At 29.5% G+C, this 20,597-nt stretch overlaps 1 protein-coding gene and 1 long non-coding RNA gene across 5 annotated transcripts in view; one reads left to right on the top strand and one right to left on the bottom strand.

Moving 5' to 3' along the window:
• The window catches only part of LOC115210375, a 92,681-nt gene that overhangs the window by 40,972 nt on the left and 31,112 nt on the right, over positions 1 to 20,597 (bottom strand). The gene's annotated exons all lie outside the window — the stretch shown is intronic.
• Positions 20,197 to 20,597, top strand: part of LOC118762991 — a 15,462-nt gene continuing 15,061 nt past the window's right edge. For both annotated transcript variants that reach the window (XR_004998746.1, XR_004998747.1), the window contains exon 1: positions 20,197 to 20,243. This is a non-coding gene — a long non-coding RNA (uncharacterized LOC118762991). The remainder of the gene's footprint in view (positions 20,244 to 20,597) is intronic.

Raw genomic sequence — 20,597 nt, 5'->3', positions numbered from 1 at the left:
TCACCAGCCCCTTCCACAGGCACATACACACGCACCAGCATCTTCGTTTTGGGATCACCACGACTTTATTATATCCCTTTCTTCCTAGCTCTCCTGTGTGACCCTTCTGTCCGGCATTAGCCACTAAACCTTTTTCTATTTTCTCTCCCTGTTTATTTTTATGTTCCTTTCTGTCGAAGAGCGTAGGCTCGAAAAGTAAAAGACTTTCTATCTTCCCGAGCGTTAAACTAATACACACCTGTCTTCGTCTTTTGTTTCTTTGTAAATTCTCACTATACATATTTATATACATATACATATTTATATATATACACATATATATATATGCATATAAATATATATACATATATACACATATATATGCATATAAATATATATGCATATACGTATATATGCATATACATATATATGCTCATATATATATATATCTATACATATATATACTCATATATATATATATACACACATATATATACTCATATATATATATATACACATATATATACTCATATACACATATATATACTCATACACATATATATACTCATATACACATATATACTCATACACATATATATACTCATACACATATATATACTCATATATATATATATATATATATATATATATATATATATATATATATATATACATATATATATATGCACGTGCGCAATTACCCGTTTGTAATTACACATTTACAATATGCTGGGTTTTTCTTTAAAATACACGCACGTGTGTAGGTGTGTGCGTAGGTCTATTTGGGAGTGCATACGTACGTGCAAGGTGATTCATTTCCAAAGAAAATACGAGAATCCAAGGAACTATGTTAGTCTGAGATAAAAAGATACAAATAAATTCTTGCCTTTCGGTTATTTATTCTTGGAAGTAAAGTGAACCTTAAATCCTGCTATTCCCCATACTACTACTGTTCTTGAGAAATTGCAGTAAATTATTTTGTTACACGTTTAAATGAAATGTTCAGAACATATCTGCCAATGCATGATCATTAAATCGAAAAATCTAAATTTGCATAATTATTCTGACTCCACAATATCCCTTTCAAACATGCAATTTACAAGTCACGCACTTGTAATTAGACTGCATGTTTAAGAAGGTGACTCATCGCTATGTACACACTTCACAACATTCTCCAAACATTTATTTATTATTCTTTATTTTTCTTTTATTCTTTCTATTAGTTTTAGGTTAGTCGGCTGAAGAGACAATAAAGTAATGTCTTAAAATGTTTTAGTTGATCTTATCTTATCCAGATATTTCAATCTTTATGTTTATCTGCTATGTTACGTAGTATAAAATGATACAAATATAAACAAAACCGGCTTTTTAGACTGTAAGCACATACACTCGTCACTCAAAATTATTTCAATCTTCCAAATTTTATTCACAGGTTATTAATCAGTTCGAAAGTACAGTAGAAGTCACTTATCCAATTTACTGTCTGTTGAATCGAACCTGCAGCCATGGAGTTGCAAAGCGAACTTAAACATGCAGCCAAGTTTTCGTAATGTAATATGCTATATATTTTCGAAGAAAGATCACTTGTGATGATTTAAAGAAAATCTAATTCTTGTTTAACCCGGTCAGATCTGATCAGACTCATGAGGAAAAGGCATTTTAAGAATATACCGAGGATTGCATTATTTACTGAGCTTTCATTTTCAGATAAAGGGGTGTAATTTGAAAGAAACTTGGTTGTTATTTCTAGTTTGGAGAATTACCATGAAAAGCGTCATAGTTAACTTGTTCAGTATGCGCATGTATATATCTATTTCTTTATTGCCCACAAGGGAACAAACAAGGACAGACAAAGGGATTAAGTTGATTACATCGATCCCAGTGCGAAACTGGTACTTTATTTATCGACCCCGAAAGAATGAAAGGCAAAGTCGACCATGTATATATTATCATTTAACGTCCGCTTTCCATAATGGCATGGGTTGGACGGTTTGAAGGAGTTGGCAGCTGGAGAGATGTCCAGACTCCACTTGTCTGTTGTAGCATGGCATCTACAGCCTGATGCCCTTCCTAACGCCAACACCTTCACAGATTGAGCAGGGTGCTCTATACGTGCCACCGGTCGTGCGCATTCACGTAGCACAGGCACGTAAATACTCCAATCTAAGATCCTCCTTTATCACGCAGACACAAACCAAACACGTATCACTGATATTTGATACCATATATCTTTCATTAATAAAGTGATTTCAATCTCCTCTTTATTTCTAAATGGTGAAAGTCTAGAAGAGCAACTTCAAATCTACGATTTAGATACCAACGTTTCACTGGACTGACACGCACCTAATCAAAGTTTATAATTATTCCAATTGATACAGCGGAAAGCTACTGCAATTAAGAATCCTACTATAGGCGCAGGCGTGGCTGTGTGGTAAGAAGCTTGCTCCCCAATTACATGATTCCGGGTATGTACATATATGTGTATACATATATGTATATGCATATATATGCATATATATATATGCATATGCATATATATATAATATATATATATGCATATATATGCATATATATAATATAATATATATATATATGCATATATATGCATATATATATATATATATATATATATATATGCATATGCATATATATATATATATTATATATAATATAATGCATATGCATATATATATATATGATATATATATATATATAATATGCATATGCTAGATATAATATATATATATATATATATAATATATATATATATGCATATGCATATATATATATATTATATATATAATATATAATATATCTATATATATATATATATGCATATGCATATATTATATATATATATATATATATATATATTGCATATGATTATATATATATATATATATTATATATATATATATATATATATATATATATGCATATGCATATATATATATATATATATATATATATATATATATATATATGCATATATATATATATATATATATATATATATATATGCATATGCATATATATATATATAATATATATATATATATATGCATATGCATATATTATATATATATATATATATATATATATGCATATGCATATATATATATATATATAATATATATATATATATATATATATATATATATGCATATGCATATATATATATATATATATATATGCATATGCATATATATATATATATTATATATATATATATATATATGCATATATATATAATTATATTATATATATATATGCATATGATATATATATATAGAATATATATATATATATATGTATATATATGCATATGCTATATATATATATATCTATATATATATATATATATGTATATATATGCATATGCATATATATATATATATATATATATATATATGCATATGCATATATATATATATATAATATATATATATATATATATGCATATGCTATATATAGATATATATATTATATTAATATATATATATGCATATATATATATATATATATATATATAGGCATATGCATATAATATATATATATATTATATATATATATATGAATATTGCATATATATATATATATATATATATATATATATTGCATATATATATATATATATATATATATATTATATTATATATATATGCAGCATATGTATATATATATATATATATATATATATATATATAGCATATGCATATATATATATATATATATATGATTAGCATATGCATATAGTATATAATATATATATATATATGCATATGCATATATATATATATATATATATATATATATATATATATGCATATGCATATATATATATATATATATATATGCATATGCATATATATATATATTATATATATATATATATGCATATGCATATATATATATATATATATATATATGCATATGCATATATATATGCATATGCATATATATATATATATATATATATATATATATGCATATGCATATTATATATTATATATATATATTATATATGCATATGCAATATATATATATATATATATATGCATATGCATATATATATATATATATATATATATATATGCATATGCATATATATATATATATATATATATATGCATATGCATATATATATGATATGATATATTATATATATATATATATATATATATATATGCATATGCATATATAATTATATATATATATATATATAATGCATGCATATATATATATATATATATATATATATATATGCATATGCATATATAATATTATATATATATATATATATGCATATATATATATATATATATATATATATATAGCATATATATATATATATATAATATATATATATATATATATATGCATATATATGTATATATATATATATGCATATATATATATATATATATATGCATATATGTATATATATATATATGCATATATATGTATATATATATATATATATATATATATGCATATATATGTATTATATATATATATATATATATGCATATTATATATATATATATATATATATATATATGCATATATATATATATATAATATAATATATATATATATATATATATATATATAGATATATTATATGCATATATATATATATATATATGCATATATATATATATATGCATATAGATATATAATTGCATATATATATATATATGCATATATATATATATATATATGCATATATATATATATATATATATGCATATATCATATATGCATATATATATATGCATTATATATATATATATATATATATATATATGCATATATATGTATATAATTATATATATGCATATATATGTAATATATATATATATGCATATATATGTATATATATTATATATATATATATATGCATATATATGTATAATATATATATATATGTATATGCATATATATATGTATATGTATATGCATATATATATGTATATATATATGCATATATATGTTATATATATATGCATATATGTAATATATATATATGCATATATGTATATATATATATATCATATATGGATATATATATATGCATATATGTATAGATATATATATGCATATATGTATATTATATATCTATATGAATATATGTATATATATATGCATATGCATATATATGTATATATATATGCATATATATGTATATATATATATGCATATATATGTATTATATAATATGCATATATATGTATATATATATATATGCATATATATGTATATATATATATGCATATATATTGTATATATATATATATGCATATATATGTATTATATATATATATATGCATATATATGCATATATATATATATATATATATATGCATATATATGTTATATATATATATGCAATATATGCATTATATATATATGCATATATATGCATATATAGTATATATATATATGTATATATATATATATGTATATATATAATATGCATATATATGTAATATATATTATGTATATATATATGTATTATATATAGTATATATATATGCATATATATGTATATATATATATATGCATATATATGTATATATATATATATGCATATATATGTATATTATATATGCATATATATATATGTATATATATATATATATGTATATATATATGCATATATATGTATATATATATATATGTATATGCATATATATGTATATGCATATATATGTATATATAGAATATGTTATATATATATATGTATATGCATATATATGTATATATATATATCTATATATATATATGTATATGCATATATATGTATATATATATGTATGTGTGTGTATGTATGTATGTATATATGTATATGTATGTATATATATATATATATTATAACGGGAAGGTTTACAAAAATAAACAAAAGACAAAGGCAGGTGGAGTACAAACAAACAAATGTATTAGTATGGCGCTCAGGAATAGAAATAGAACAAGTCTTTTACGTTTCGAGCCTACGCTCTTCGACAGAAAGATACACAGAAAAAAACAAGGAGAGAAAAAAATGCGTGTAGGAGCTAACATTTGTGTGTATATATGTATATATATATGTATATATACATATATATGTGAGTGTATATATGTATACACATATGTATACATATATGTGTATACATATATATGTATACTCACACATATATGTATATATTAATTCAATTTTGGGAGAATTAATCGATATGCGGGTATTCTATTTCAGATAATACAAACAATACCCTAATGAGTATATCTGAAAATAAACTCATGCTATATGTTTGCACATCACGAAATAATACTTAAGAACATAACCAAAATTACCAGCAGGATATATATCAAACTTCATTAATTATCTGCTATTTTAGTTAATATTTAAATTTATTAGATATGAAGGAACTACACGTATTTCAATATTGGAAAATTACAATATATATACATATACACAACTGTATACATATATATATACATATATAAATACATATATGCAATCGTCAGATTTACAATTATTCCAACACATCTTCAGGTTGTTTTTCAAAATATTATATATCTAATTTTACATCACTTTAAAAATAAGCAATACAATTAAGCATTAAAGATTAAAAAAAAATTACGAATTAGTCATTAAGAATAAAAATTATACTCTGTAATATTAAGAATTAAAATTTATAAATTATACATTATGAACATGAATTAGTATATATATCAATCATGTAAAATCAAGTATGTCAAATACATAGTGTGAGATATAAAATTATACATTAGAATAAAAACGTCTGTGTTTAAATGTGAAATTTAACAAGAAAAATTCAAATACATATCTTCCTTTTTTGCTGGTACTAAAATGGTGATTAGAGGACGAAGGTAGGGGGGAACTATGGGTATTTATAGGGGAATAGTACCAAAGGGAGTAATTACACTATACATAGTTTTAATTTTGAATTATCCTCTATTATCATTATCAAATTAGCCTATATTGGGAGATATATATAATTTGTTATTATATAATTTTAGTAATAATAAATTCATGTATTTATTACAATTATTGCATTATTTTTAAAAATTTATATAGTCAATTCAACTGCTTTAGAAATAAAACCATGTGGTTATTTGATTCAGGTGTTGGGGGTTCAGTACTTCATTTTACAAAATGTAAAATTACTTCGATGCCTACATTTAACTCCTCGTTCATCATGTGTGTTTAATAATTCATCTCTAGACTGTAGTAATTTCATAAATTCCGTTATGCATAATAAACATATTTTATTCTCAATATTATAGGAGTGGGCTCTACCTATAATACTCCATTTAAGGGTGTACTCTCTTTTTGTAGATTTTAATTCCCTTATATTTACTTAAGCCTGTGGACTTACTTAAATTGGAACTTTTAAAGGTCTGGTAGTGTTGGGATATCCTTTTTTTAATTTCATTAGTTGTTAATCCAATATAAGCCTTATTTATGATTTATTATTATGGTTCTTAGAGCTAACTATACATTTATAAATTACATTATCGATATTACAGTTATTAGAAAGCATATATTTATTCTTATCACGACATGAACATTTATCTATATGTTGATTAAGACTTCTATCACTATCGGTTATATTATGGCTAGGGCTATTGTTTATTATGCTATTATAATAATTATTTAATTTTTTATTATTTATAGAGGAAATGGTATAGCCTACATTTCTCTATGTTGAGTATCCCACTCTTATGGTTTAACTGGAAAATATATTTCAATAAATATTGTCCTTTTTAAAAATCATTTTTACTATTTTAAGTGTCTCCGTAATGATATTAGTCTCAGCTTGAGCCCCATACGGAATAATTAACCATATAATATCCTTTTTATTTTTTATATTATCATTATTAGTAAACATCATTGGTATTAAATTGTTATTCTTAGGTATATTATATCATTTGTTGTATACTGTACTGTTTCTTACTATTGCTCATATTCTCATTATCAATATTACTATTATTATTGTAATTATTGATAACAACTATATTGTTTCTATCTTTATTTAGTTTGTTATATTGTCTTTTATTATTATCATTCATATTTTTACTGTTAGATTTATTATTAGTTTTATTGGGAATGCATGCAATATTATTATTATTATTATTATTATTATTATTATTAATGTGTTCATAATAATTAAAGAATTTTATATTAGAGTTATATCCTGCTTCTTTTAATGCTTTACTATAATATGGGGCATGTTTATTAAAAGTATCATAATCTGAGGATAACATGGATATTCTTTTTCCTATATTATTTATTAAAGCTTCTTTAACTGATCTAGGATGGTTACTTGAAGAACTGATATACTTTAGGTTTCCATTCAACTTATGGAATGGCTGGACCTTATTAATGACTAGATTAAGGTTGACGTCTAGATATGTATATATATATATATCTACACATGTACGTACATATATAGATATATATCTACACATGTACGTACATATATGTATATATATCTACACATATATGTACAATGCATGAATACATACATATATACATATATGTATTTATATATATATGCATATATACAGATATATACATAATCATATATATACATATTCACACACACACACACACATATATATATAAACATAAACAAGTATAAAAACGGGGAAAAACTAGATGTTGAATCAAAATTAGGCTTAACACAATGTTGGATACAATACATACGCACTGTTCGAAAGACAATACAAATATGTATGAAAAAAATTATAATTATAATTAAATTTATGCTTTGTCATTCTAATCAGTGTGATGAATGTTTGGTAGAACATCAAAAAACGCTTAATAAAATAAAATAAGATACCATAAGGGAGAATACAGATTGGGTAATAGGGAAAAATCGGATATTTACAAACAAGATGTGAAAGGGAAAATAATAATATAAATAATAATAATAATAATAATAATAATAATAATAATAATAATAGTGAGTGAGACGAAAAAGAAAAAGAAAGATATATCAATGTGTATGCACGTCTAGATGCGTAGTAAACTATAAGATAAAAATTAAAATCTAACAGATATGTTTAAAGAAAGAGTGACAAGTCGAGACGAAGTATAATGTAAACAAGGCCTCGTGATTATAGTAGAATATAACGCAACACGTTCACTAGCAGAAAAAGGCATAGAGAATTATACGTGTACATATTAATATCTAGAAACGAAAAAAAATTATATTACAAGAGGTTTAAATCTGATAGGCTGATGTTTGAAATCACACAAAAAATACGACTTACACACACCCAAATCTACAGAAGAGGAAATTTTATTTACCCTCGAGGCCACGCCTTTCAATTGAGCAAACTCAAAGATGCCATGCTCTTTAAACATAGGTGTGCAAATTTTCAATTGAATCCAACCAAATTTACTAACACTTTTGCATGCACAACTGCTTGTGAGACATCCACCCTTTTCACAAATATATAGTAGATAATATATGTATTATATATATGATAATTATATATATATATATTATATATATTACATATATATATATATAATATATCATATATATATAATATATATATAATATATTATATATATAATATGTATATTGCATATATTATAAATTATATTTTAATTAATTCTAACTTATTTTTTTAAACAGGAATATATTTAAGATATTTCGTATTTTACAAGATTATTTACGTATATTTATTAATTTATCTAATTAATTGTTTAATTATTGTTGTTATCTATATTTATATTGAAGTGATTTTACTACTACTATTATTTTTACTATTATCATTTTTTAAATATAGCCACGAAACACGTGTCGCTTTTCTACCAAATATATACGTTTTATTTATTATTTTGCACATTACTTAATCATCGTTATGTGTTTTATCTTATATTTAATCTTTCTATAATATGTAACTTTTCTAAATGGTATAATGTAATTTTTCCTTATTGAATTGATAAAAGGTGGCCCTTTTTTCTAATTTATATATATATATATTATATTTTGTGAAATTTGATTTAGTATTTCTCAACTGAATTTTTCCCTGTAAGTTTGGAATAATATTCCCTCATACGGTCTTTCAAAATGTGACCTCGTGTGTACCGTTGGCGATTTTTTTTCCTCTGTCTTCCCTTCACGGGATCTTTCCTTTTCCTATGTTACCGACGAAGAGCTCCGCTCGAAACGTTAAACCCTCCTTCTTCCCTCAGGCATTTAGGGAGGATGTTAAAGAGCTGTGGTCCTCTGAAACCCAAGCTGTTGCAGTATCTGGTCCTGTATTTTGATGGTGATGTTTGAATCTTTAGCACCATGCAGTGGCGCCTCGTTCTACGATTGGGGTAACTTTGAATGCCAAAGTTTGGGACAAGACCTTCCAGGATTTTCCAGATGTATATCACCGCATATCTCTCCCGCCTCCGCTCTAGGGAGAAGAGGTTTGATACTTTCAGACTTTCCCAGTAGCTGATATTTTGCATTGAGACGATCTTCTTTGTGTAGCTTCTCTGAATTGCTTCGAGTTCTGCTGTTAGTTTTATATTGTGTGGTGACCATAGTTGGGAGCAGTTGTCCAAGCGGCTGAGGACGAATGTTTTCCAGAGGACCATTAGTGTCTCCTTCTCTCTTGTTCTGAAAGTTCGGAGAATCCATCCAGCTAGCCGTCTACATTTTATCACCAGATTAGTAAAATGCACTTGGAAAGATGCATCATTGCTCATGTCAATGCCCAGGTCACGCACTGATTTTGACTCAGGGATTGCAATTCTTCCTGGGCCAGTGTATCCAGTCTGCACGTCGTTTACCTTTGTGTGCCGGTAACGCAGAGCCTGGAACTTACCTGCATTAAACTGCATGTTGTTGTCCTCCGCCCATCTGTATATTTTATCCAGCTCCTGTTGCAGATGCGCAATATTTTCAGGGTTTTGTATTGTTTGGGATACTTTTGTGTCATCTGCATAGCTAGCAAGGGTGACCATCGTAGCAACTGAAGGCATGTCTGAAAGGGCCACTATGAACATCAGTGGTCCCAAGACAGTGCCCTGTGGAACACCGCTTGTTATTTGTGTTTCTCTTGGAGGTGGCTCCATTGCTCACAACTGCCTGTTTTCTGTCTTTTAGGAAGTTGTGCAGCCACTCTCCAAGTTTTCCGCCTATGCCGAGACCACGCAGTTTGTGACAGATCATACCATGGTCGACTTTATCAAAGGCTTTTGCAAAGTCGAGATATATTACATCCACATTTGAGCCATTTAGTAACTGTTTTAATACCCAGTCAAAGTGTTGCAGGAGCTGTGTTAGGCAGCTTCTACCTGGTCGAAATCCATGCTGGGTGTCAGACAGCAAGTCATTTTCTTCAAGGAACATGATTAGTTTCTTGCGGACTATTCGTTCCATGACTTTGCTGATGTGTGAGGTCAGAGAGATAGGTCTATAATTTTTAGCATCTGCTCTGCTACCTCCCTTATGGATAGGGCATATTACCCCCTCTTTCAATTTGACTGGGAGCTTACCACTTGCAAGAAAGCTCTGAAAAAGAAGCTGTAGCGGTTTTGCAAGGGCTCGTTTGCACGATTTGAGAAGGATCGCTGGAAATCCATCAGGTCCAGCAGCTGAGTTTGTGTCAATCTCATCTATGGCTAGTGTGATATCATCATCTTCAATGTTGATGTACTCAATTCTTGGCAAAGAATTCTTCTGGTTTGTTTACTTGCCTGGGTCCCAGAGGTGTAGTGAACACACTTTGGAATTGTTCGTTCAGTATTTCACTTATCCTCGTGGGATTTCCTGTGAGAGAGCCATCTTTTTGGAAGAGAGGTCCTATTTTCTGGTGCACTGTGACTGTCTCTTTGGCAAACTTAAAGAAAGCTTTAGGGTTTGATTTTATATTTTCGATTACCCAAACTTCTTTATCTGCTCTCTCCTTTTCATAGGATTGATGCAGACTTTTCTCAATTTCCATTAGCATTCTCTCGAGCCGAGACTTCTCACCACTTTTGGTGTGCATGCTCAGGCAGTTCGCAATCCTTGTCCGTCGTCACATATGATCTTCCTTTCTCTAGGGATCCTGTCTTTGTTTTTGTGTGTGCTGGCCCTGTACACTGGGACATATTTGTCACATGTGGCTTGTATTATGGACATGAAGTGTTTTTTTGTTTCATGTTAATGTCCGGTGTGGAGAGACATTTAGGCCAATCCTGTTTGAGGATCTCTTTCTCAATCAACTTCCAGTTTGCTTTATGAAAGTTTAAGTTGGAGAGATGGTGGATGCTTCGTATAGGCTGTGTGTCTACGGGGGCTTTTGGTCCATACATAGACAGCTCTATTATGTTGTGATCCGAGATCATTGTCGGCATCACTTTAACATTATGGATAATATCCATATTGTCTGTGAAGCAGAGATCCAGTATATTATCTGCCCTTGTTGGTTGCAGAACTATTTGCTACATGAAAGAGGCATATATATATATATATATATATATAGATATATATATATATATATATATATATATATATATATATATAAAATGTGTGTGTCATATACATATATGTATATATTATATGGTGTGTGTGTGTTTTATAAATATATGATATATATATATATATATATATATATATATATATATATATCTATATTGTGTGTGTGTTTTATAAATATATGTTATATATATCTATATATTAATATATATATATGTGTGTGTGTTTTATAAATATATGTTATTATATATATATGTGTGTGTTATATACATATATGTTATATATATTTATATATATATATGTGTGTGTGTGTGTTATATACATATATGTTATATATATATGTGTGTGTGTGTTATATAAATATATGTTATATATATATGTGTGTGTGTTATATAAATATATGTTATATAAATATATGTTATATATATATATATATATATCAAAATAAGCAACAAGAATGACTCCGGTAATTTGGTACGATCGTTTCGTACTACATTAAATGTTGTAAGTATTACAACAGATTTAAAATGCCGAGTACTCATCAGCCAATTATAGAGGTTTTCCATTAATACAAAAATATTCATATCAAGTGGCAACATAAAAGAGAAGGTAGATACATAGACAAAAATGTGGATTTAAATTTTAATATATATATATATATATATACAGTTGCGGCCAAAATGTTCAGAATGGCATTGTTTTCGTCAGAAAAGTAAGTATAAGTTTTTATCAAAGTTGTTTTATATTTTATAATTTTCACAGACAATAAATACGATATTATTTGTTATTGCCTGAGATTTTGGTGTAATTTGAGAGGATAATACAAAAGTTATGAATGATTTAGTGATTTACTGCAAAACCCATGGCGGCCAAAATGATCAGAACGGTTGCTTTTACTCTGTGTTTTATCATATTTAACTGGCGAACTCTAATGTTTTGAATTTGTTTACGTGACGGTTCGTAAACATTAGTAAGAATATTTGCTGTGTACTTTGTTAATATAATGCCACTTACTCCGTTACCAATTCGTCAGCAGATTATTAAGCTTCGAAGGAAGGATAATTTAAGTATTGGATCTATTGCAAAGATTGTTAACAAGTCTAAAAGTGTTGTACATGGTATTCTTAAGGTCTACGCTGATTGTGGTTCGTGTGAAGCAAGAAAGCTTACAGGTAGGCCAAGAAAAACGACCAAGAGTGAAGATCGTGCTATGGTAAAGTTGGTTAAAAAGGACAGATTTAAAACTGCTGCTGCTGTTTCTCGGAAAATGAGCATTGTATTAAAGAAAACGATCTCTCGAAAAACTGTGTCTCGTCGTTTAGTTGAACATGACCTACAAGCAAGAGCACCTGCAGTGAAGCCACTGATCAGCTCCAAGAAAAAAAGTGTCGTCTTACTTTTGCAACCGAACATGTGTTGTGGTCTCAAGAAAAATGGCAAACGGTGCATTTCAGTGATGAATCTAAGTTTATGTTATTTGGCTCAGATGGGAAAAGGTACGTTCGTCGAAAAATAGGTAAAAGATTGTCGCCTAAATGCCTTAAGACTAGTGTTAAATTCAGTGGAGGAAGTGTCATGATTTGGGGAATGATATCTGGAGATGGTGTGGGCCCTGTGGTGCGATTACATGGAAAGTTAAATGCAGGAGTGTATAAACAACTTGTAAAAGATCATGTCTTGCCTGTGCTGAGAAATTCAACTAAGCGACCATCCATATTCATGCAGGACAATGCCCCATGTCACAAGGCTAAGGTGGTCATGAACTTCCTCAAGGCTGAAAAGGTTATTGTTATGAATTGGCCAGCTCAAAGCCCAGATCTCAATCCTATTGAAAATGTGTGGAATATTTTAGGAGAACGTTCGAAAGCCAGAAATCCTAAAACAACTGAGCAATTATGGAATGTCCTTCAGGAAGAATGGAATAAGATCACCCAGCAAGAAATTGAAAATTTAATTTCCTCATGCAGTCGAAGATGTCAGAGTGTGATTGAAGCTAAAGGGCTTCACACTAAATATTAAATAATTCCAGTATTCTCCGTCATTTTCGATTATTTTTTCAACCGTTCTGATCATTTTGGCCGCCATGGGTTTTGCAGTGAATCACTAAATCATCCATAACGTTTGTATTATCCTCTCAAATTACACCAACATCTCAGACAATAACAATTAATATTGTATTTATTGTCTGTGAAAATTATAGAATATAAAACAACTTTGATAAAAACTTATACTTACTTTTCTGACAAAAACAATGCCGTTCTGAACATTTTGGCCGCAACTGTATATGTTATATACATGTTTATATATATATATATATATATATATATATATATATATATATATATATGTATATGTATATTTATATATGTTATTTGTATATAGGAACGTCAACCTATATATAAATTCGCCGCCACGCCAATATTTTTACTAAATATTGGAGGCCTGTTGCATCGCAACAGCAAAAGCAAAATGTTTTTCCTGAAACACTTCGCTACATGCAATCAATCCCTATGCATAGAACTGTCATACACAAATACAGTATGTAACATTCTAATTATATACATAAAACAACACAATATAGTCATATGCAATACATATTGCCCACAGGATGCTCCAAACCACATAGGCCAATTTAAAGATTGCCTCACAAGAATTAAAGTAATCCTCATAAAACTGGGACATCTTGCAAGTGTGTTTCTTATGAGTGATTTCAAATTCCCCAATGTTAAATAGCCCGTAGGCCTCATGCCCTCAGGAATGACTCATTGCAAACAAATACAGATGGAGTCCCTACTCAACCTCGCCAATGCTCTATTCATGGAGTATGTTGTGCTCAGACCAACTAGGGTGATTAACATTTTGTATCTCTGCTTCACAAACAATATGGACTTCTTTCATTATGTGAAAGTGACGCTGACATTAGTTTCGGATCACAACATAATAGAGCTATGTATGGACCCAAAGTAGCCAGAGCCATACAGCCTAAAGGAAGCACCCAGAATCTTTCCAATCTCAACTTCCACAAAGCAGACTGGAAATCGATCCAAAAAGAGATCTTCAGCCAGGACTGGCCGAAATGTCTCTCCACACAGGACATTGGCATGAAACTAGAATAGTTCGTGTCTTATGCAAACCGTATGCCAGAAAAATGTCCCAGAGCAGAAGGCCAACACAAAAAGGAACAAGGTTCTAAGGGAGAGGAAGATCCTAATGAAACGACGGACGAAGGTTGCAAATCGCTTCAACCAATCCCAAAAGTAGTGAAAGGTCCCGCTTAAAAACAAAACTGATGGAGATTGAAAAAAGCCTACAACAATCTTGTGTAGGTTATAGCAGACAAAGAAACCTGGGTTATAAAAAAATATCAAGTCAAACCCAAAGACTTCATTTCATTATGCCAAAAAACAGCCTCAGTACGCTGCAAAATTGGACCCCTCTTCCAAAAGGATGGCTACCACACAGATAACACAACCAAGATCAGTGAGGTACCGAATGACCAATTCAAAAGTGTCTTTACCACACCGTTGGAACACAGACAAGTGAACGAACGAACCAGTGGGTTTCTTTACCGTCTCAGTGAGGCAGTTACGACGGATTACATCGACATTGCTGATGAAGATATAATACTAGCCATAAATGAGGTGGACGCAGACTCAATTAATTCCATTATCTTATATAAAAATAAAATTTGAAAATTTCACTATTATCATGGTAGCTCTATCATTGCTGGACATTATTCACATGTAAAACGTATGTTTCCAAACGTTATCCTCCATATGACCGGTAACATATTAGGTGAACTATAATTTCGGATGATTGTGTATTAGACCATAAACAGAAAGCACCATTTATTGAGTAACTTTTAGTAAGCACAATCTATGCAGAAGTGACATGACTTTGTGGATAGGATATTAGACTAACTGCAATGAGGTAGGATTTCAAAATCGTTGCTGGAAGTTCGTTGCATTTTGGGGCAGATAATTTTACTTTGCTTCATTTTGATGTAGTTATCACAAATAGCTACCACACACACATTATATATATATATGTGTGTGTGTGGGGGGGGGGGGAAATATTTAACCTCATATCAATCTGCCACCTCGCTATTATATTGAGACCGTTATTCCGATGAGATATATATAATGGTTAGTGTATACTACAACCTGTTTTGCATTAAACTGCTCATATTCATGGATGCCCATCGTCGCCGATAGCTTAAAGGAGCCTCCACATGATCGCTCGACCTGCTTGTAATAACCAAATTTCCTTTCAATTCCACTTACTGTCATAAACAAGTTGATATCTATTACATTTGAATAACATGGTATCATAAATACAATGACTGAATAATAGAGGTGATAATCACAACTGGAACACATCTACTTAGTCAGGACAGATCTGCGACTATGCAACAACAATCCTTTAAACACAAGCCCTTTCTGTAGGAAGTCACTTAACTCGACACAAACAAATCGCTCGTACTTTATTGATCATTTAACAGAATTTGATATCAAAAATTCCAATGCTAAAAGCATTGGAATCTCTAATATGAATTTAATAACACTGTAATTTCTATAAATAGGACAAACCTAAGAATAATGATTATTATTAAAACTTCGTCCATCTCAAGGCTTACGTTCATTACTTGCATTCATCAGCTTTATGTTTTCTAAATTAACAATGTTAAATCAATATTGATTTCTTACATTAGTGCCAAGACATGCATTTATAGAGACGGGAGCTCATTCGATCTAGTCGACTCCAATTCATTACTGGAACATGTTTTACCTACCCTAGAGAGATGAAAAGCAAAGTCAACACTTCTAGAAGTTGATCTCGAAGACCTGTTCAAATATTGGTTTCAAATTTTCACACAACCCCAGCAGTTTCTGTGGAGAGAGTTAAGTCAATGACATTGATTCCAGTGCTTAACTGGTACTTATCTCATCCACTCATAAAAGATGAAAGGCAAAGTCGAATGCAGAACGGAAAGACCAACCAATGGTTCGGCCAGCTCTGGCCCTGTTCAAATATTGGAAGACATTTTTGTTTGGGATTCTACTGATTCTACCCTCCATCGTCCTTAATGTATTAACAGAACTAAAATGTAAAGAAGGGAGCTGGTGAGTATTTTTCGGTATTGAATATGTAGCTCTCTCTTTCAAAGTTAAAATCCCACTGGAATCGGTTTTGCATTTTGTCCTTTGGGGTCAATCCTCACGTGTCTAACTGACAAATCAATATGCGTGAGTTAGCATTTCAAATACTTGATTCCAAGCCTGTCACATAAATGTTAAGTGTTCAAGTCGGTTTTCATGACAACGAGTTCTATATGAATATAAACAATTTATGCATACATCATAATATTTTTTTAACAAAATAAAATTAGAAATATTCAGCAAAAATCTAAATCCCCCTCTGTCGAAGTACTAACAATGTACTGATGAGGCATGTGAAACTATCTTTCCTTAGTTATGTTCTGTAATGGAATTTTCGTATAATGTTTTACATATTATTTTTCTCATGATTTGGAAAATGAGATAATTATCATATTCACTTCAGATTCAGGAAAGTATAGTTCAATGTGTACCGAACTTTGCCCAATTTCTTTTTAAACATGTTTTTAAGCAATTTTGAAACCGTCTTAACAAGTAGCCATGTATACATACATATGTAACTGCCATTTGTGGAAAACATTACACAGGAAGGGGAAAATCTCAAGTTGAATGTACTAATTAAAAATCAGGAAATATTGACTCCAGTTGAAAATCTTACGAAAGCAAACCTTTACAGCTAATTTTTCCATCATAATCATAGGTTAGCAAGGAAAATTCATGACGAGAGCCATCTACGCCCATTATATGTTTGCTAGCTATTGGTTGAAGATTTTAATACTGAACAGTCAGATGTGGCTGCAGTAGCTACAAGAGAAATTCTGCGCTAGGTTAGGTGCTAGTGTGTCAAACTTTTCCATTATTATACTTTGTCTTCGATATCACCTTTGCGTATGATCTCTAAGGAAGGAGCCTGGTAAATATTCTTTTTTACTTTGACACAAGGCCCGAAATTTTGGGGGAAGGGGGCCAGTCGATTAAATCGACCCCATTACGCAACTGGTACTTAATTTATCGACTCCAAAAGGATGAAAGGCAAAGTCAACCGCGGCGGAATTTGAACTCAAAACGTAAAAAACACGAAATACCGCTAAGCATTTCGCCCGGCGTGCTAACGTTTCTACCAGCTCGCCGCCTGGTAAATATTGTGCCCCCAGACCTCCTGATTGAAATCAATGGCAATCCACCGGTAATGATAAATATGACAGACACCAAAGGATTTCTTCAGAGTGCCCTTATACATTTGTTGCCCATGTTACATGGTGACTACTGGATAGTTCATTATGCAGCACAGAAAATTTGCCCTACCCTGTGCAGCATGACCTTGTTTGTGACATCCATCTGACTGAAGATTTCCATATAGGTAACGAAGTTACCAGCAACAGAGTCATCAGCATTGAAATTACTCCAGTTGATATTGAGGATAGCGCGAAAGCAGCGCCGGGGGACGAGCTCAAAGTGCCCTCGGTAATGATGGTAGGTAATTCATGGCCCGGAGCCATACAGCAGGAGATCACTCGAAAGTTTCTATACACGCTGATCTTGATGTCTTTCCAAAGAGGTTTACAGTTTCAGACATTTATGTACAATCTACCAAATGCTCTATTGTTTTGCCAGTCTGTTGAGTTTTTGTCGATCATTGCATCTGATGAAATGATGCCCACTGTACACCAAGTAGTTGAACTGATGAACTGTCTTTACCTCTGACTTACCAATGGAAATGCAGCAAATGTGGTAACATTCATGAGATATGGGTTGATGAAGACCTTTTGTTTTCTTCAAGCTGTCCTCCAGACTGAAGTGCTCGATATTTTCTGAACTTTCTGAACACATAACAAGCAAATTGGTCTCGACTCAACAGAGATGACTACTGCAAATATCATACGTGAAGCCAATTCAAGATCTTTTAGCAGGTCATCTTCAGAGTGTGAGATCCAAACTGCTTAAAATGTGGTTTAAAACTCCGCTCCGGGTAATACACAGTTTACAGGATTGAAATCTATGTTGGGTTTATGTACTAGTATTCCCCTTACTATTCTGTTGGTCGTCTGCAAATTAATAAGTATTTGCATTTATTGGCGCAAGCAAACCTTACGCTGTGCTGATAAATATATCGCATAGTCAACAGAAAATACGACAATAGATGAAATTTACAAACTCATTTAACCACACTCAGAGACAATCAACAAGATATAACTACTACGTGTGTAACAAGAAAATGTTCTGCTTTTAAAATAAGCAAGGGTATTGAAGACAAATAGGATAATTATTTGATATCAAATGAGGTGTATGAAAACACCAGGAAAGACAAAATAATAGCAAATGAATTTAAGAATCGAAAAATTGTGGAAGTACGATTTCAGAATAGTTCAAACGTTACAGTATAAATCCAATAAGAACTATACATGCCATGTATCCCCCGTCAGAAAATTAATTTGCAAAGATTCAAGTTATTCTGCTTTTTGTTTCATTTTTGATCAGTTTGTTGAAAATTACAATTGTTTGAATTGATTTTAAACAGCTAACTAATCAAAAACTATAGGTAAAAAGTGAATATTTTTAAAATAGGCGTAAAGTTCTTACTTCCGACCATAAGCACTATGGGAAATATATTTGTTCTAAGTTATAAGGGAAAAATCTCAGTTGACTCACGTACAACGAGAGATCAGAGGTAAGTAATGTAAGTAATATTTCTGAGAGAACACATATGTGTACATATTTATGATGTATAAATCTAATTCTGTATAATTTTAGTCTTTAAAAAATGTATGAGTATAGATAAGAAAGTATATTTTACAAAATAATTTAAATTTAGTTTGTTATAAACATTCTTGATATGCGTGGAGCAAATTTTACGTCCATTATTATACATGGAGTTAGAAGCAAGTGAGTTATATTGTGTATTCGTACATAATTATCTAAATTCAATGTAATTAAATAGTGAGTTATCATCTAAAAGAAATATTTGTGCAATGTATATCTAAGATTATCTCATATTTCATATATATATATATGTGTGTGTGTG

The sequence above is a fragment of the Octopus sinensis genome, linkage group LG4 (genome assembly GCF_006345805.1).
Source record: "Octopus sinensis linkage group LG4, ASM634580v1, whole genome shotgun sequence".
Classification (NCBI taxonomy): Eukaryota; Metazoa; Mollusca; class Cephalopoda; order Octopoda; family Octopodidae; genus Octopus; species Octopus sinensis.
The sequence above is the reverse complement of the archived record's forward strand: the minus strand, read 5'-3'. Positions and strand labels throughout refer to the sequence as shown.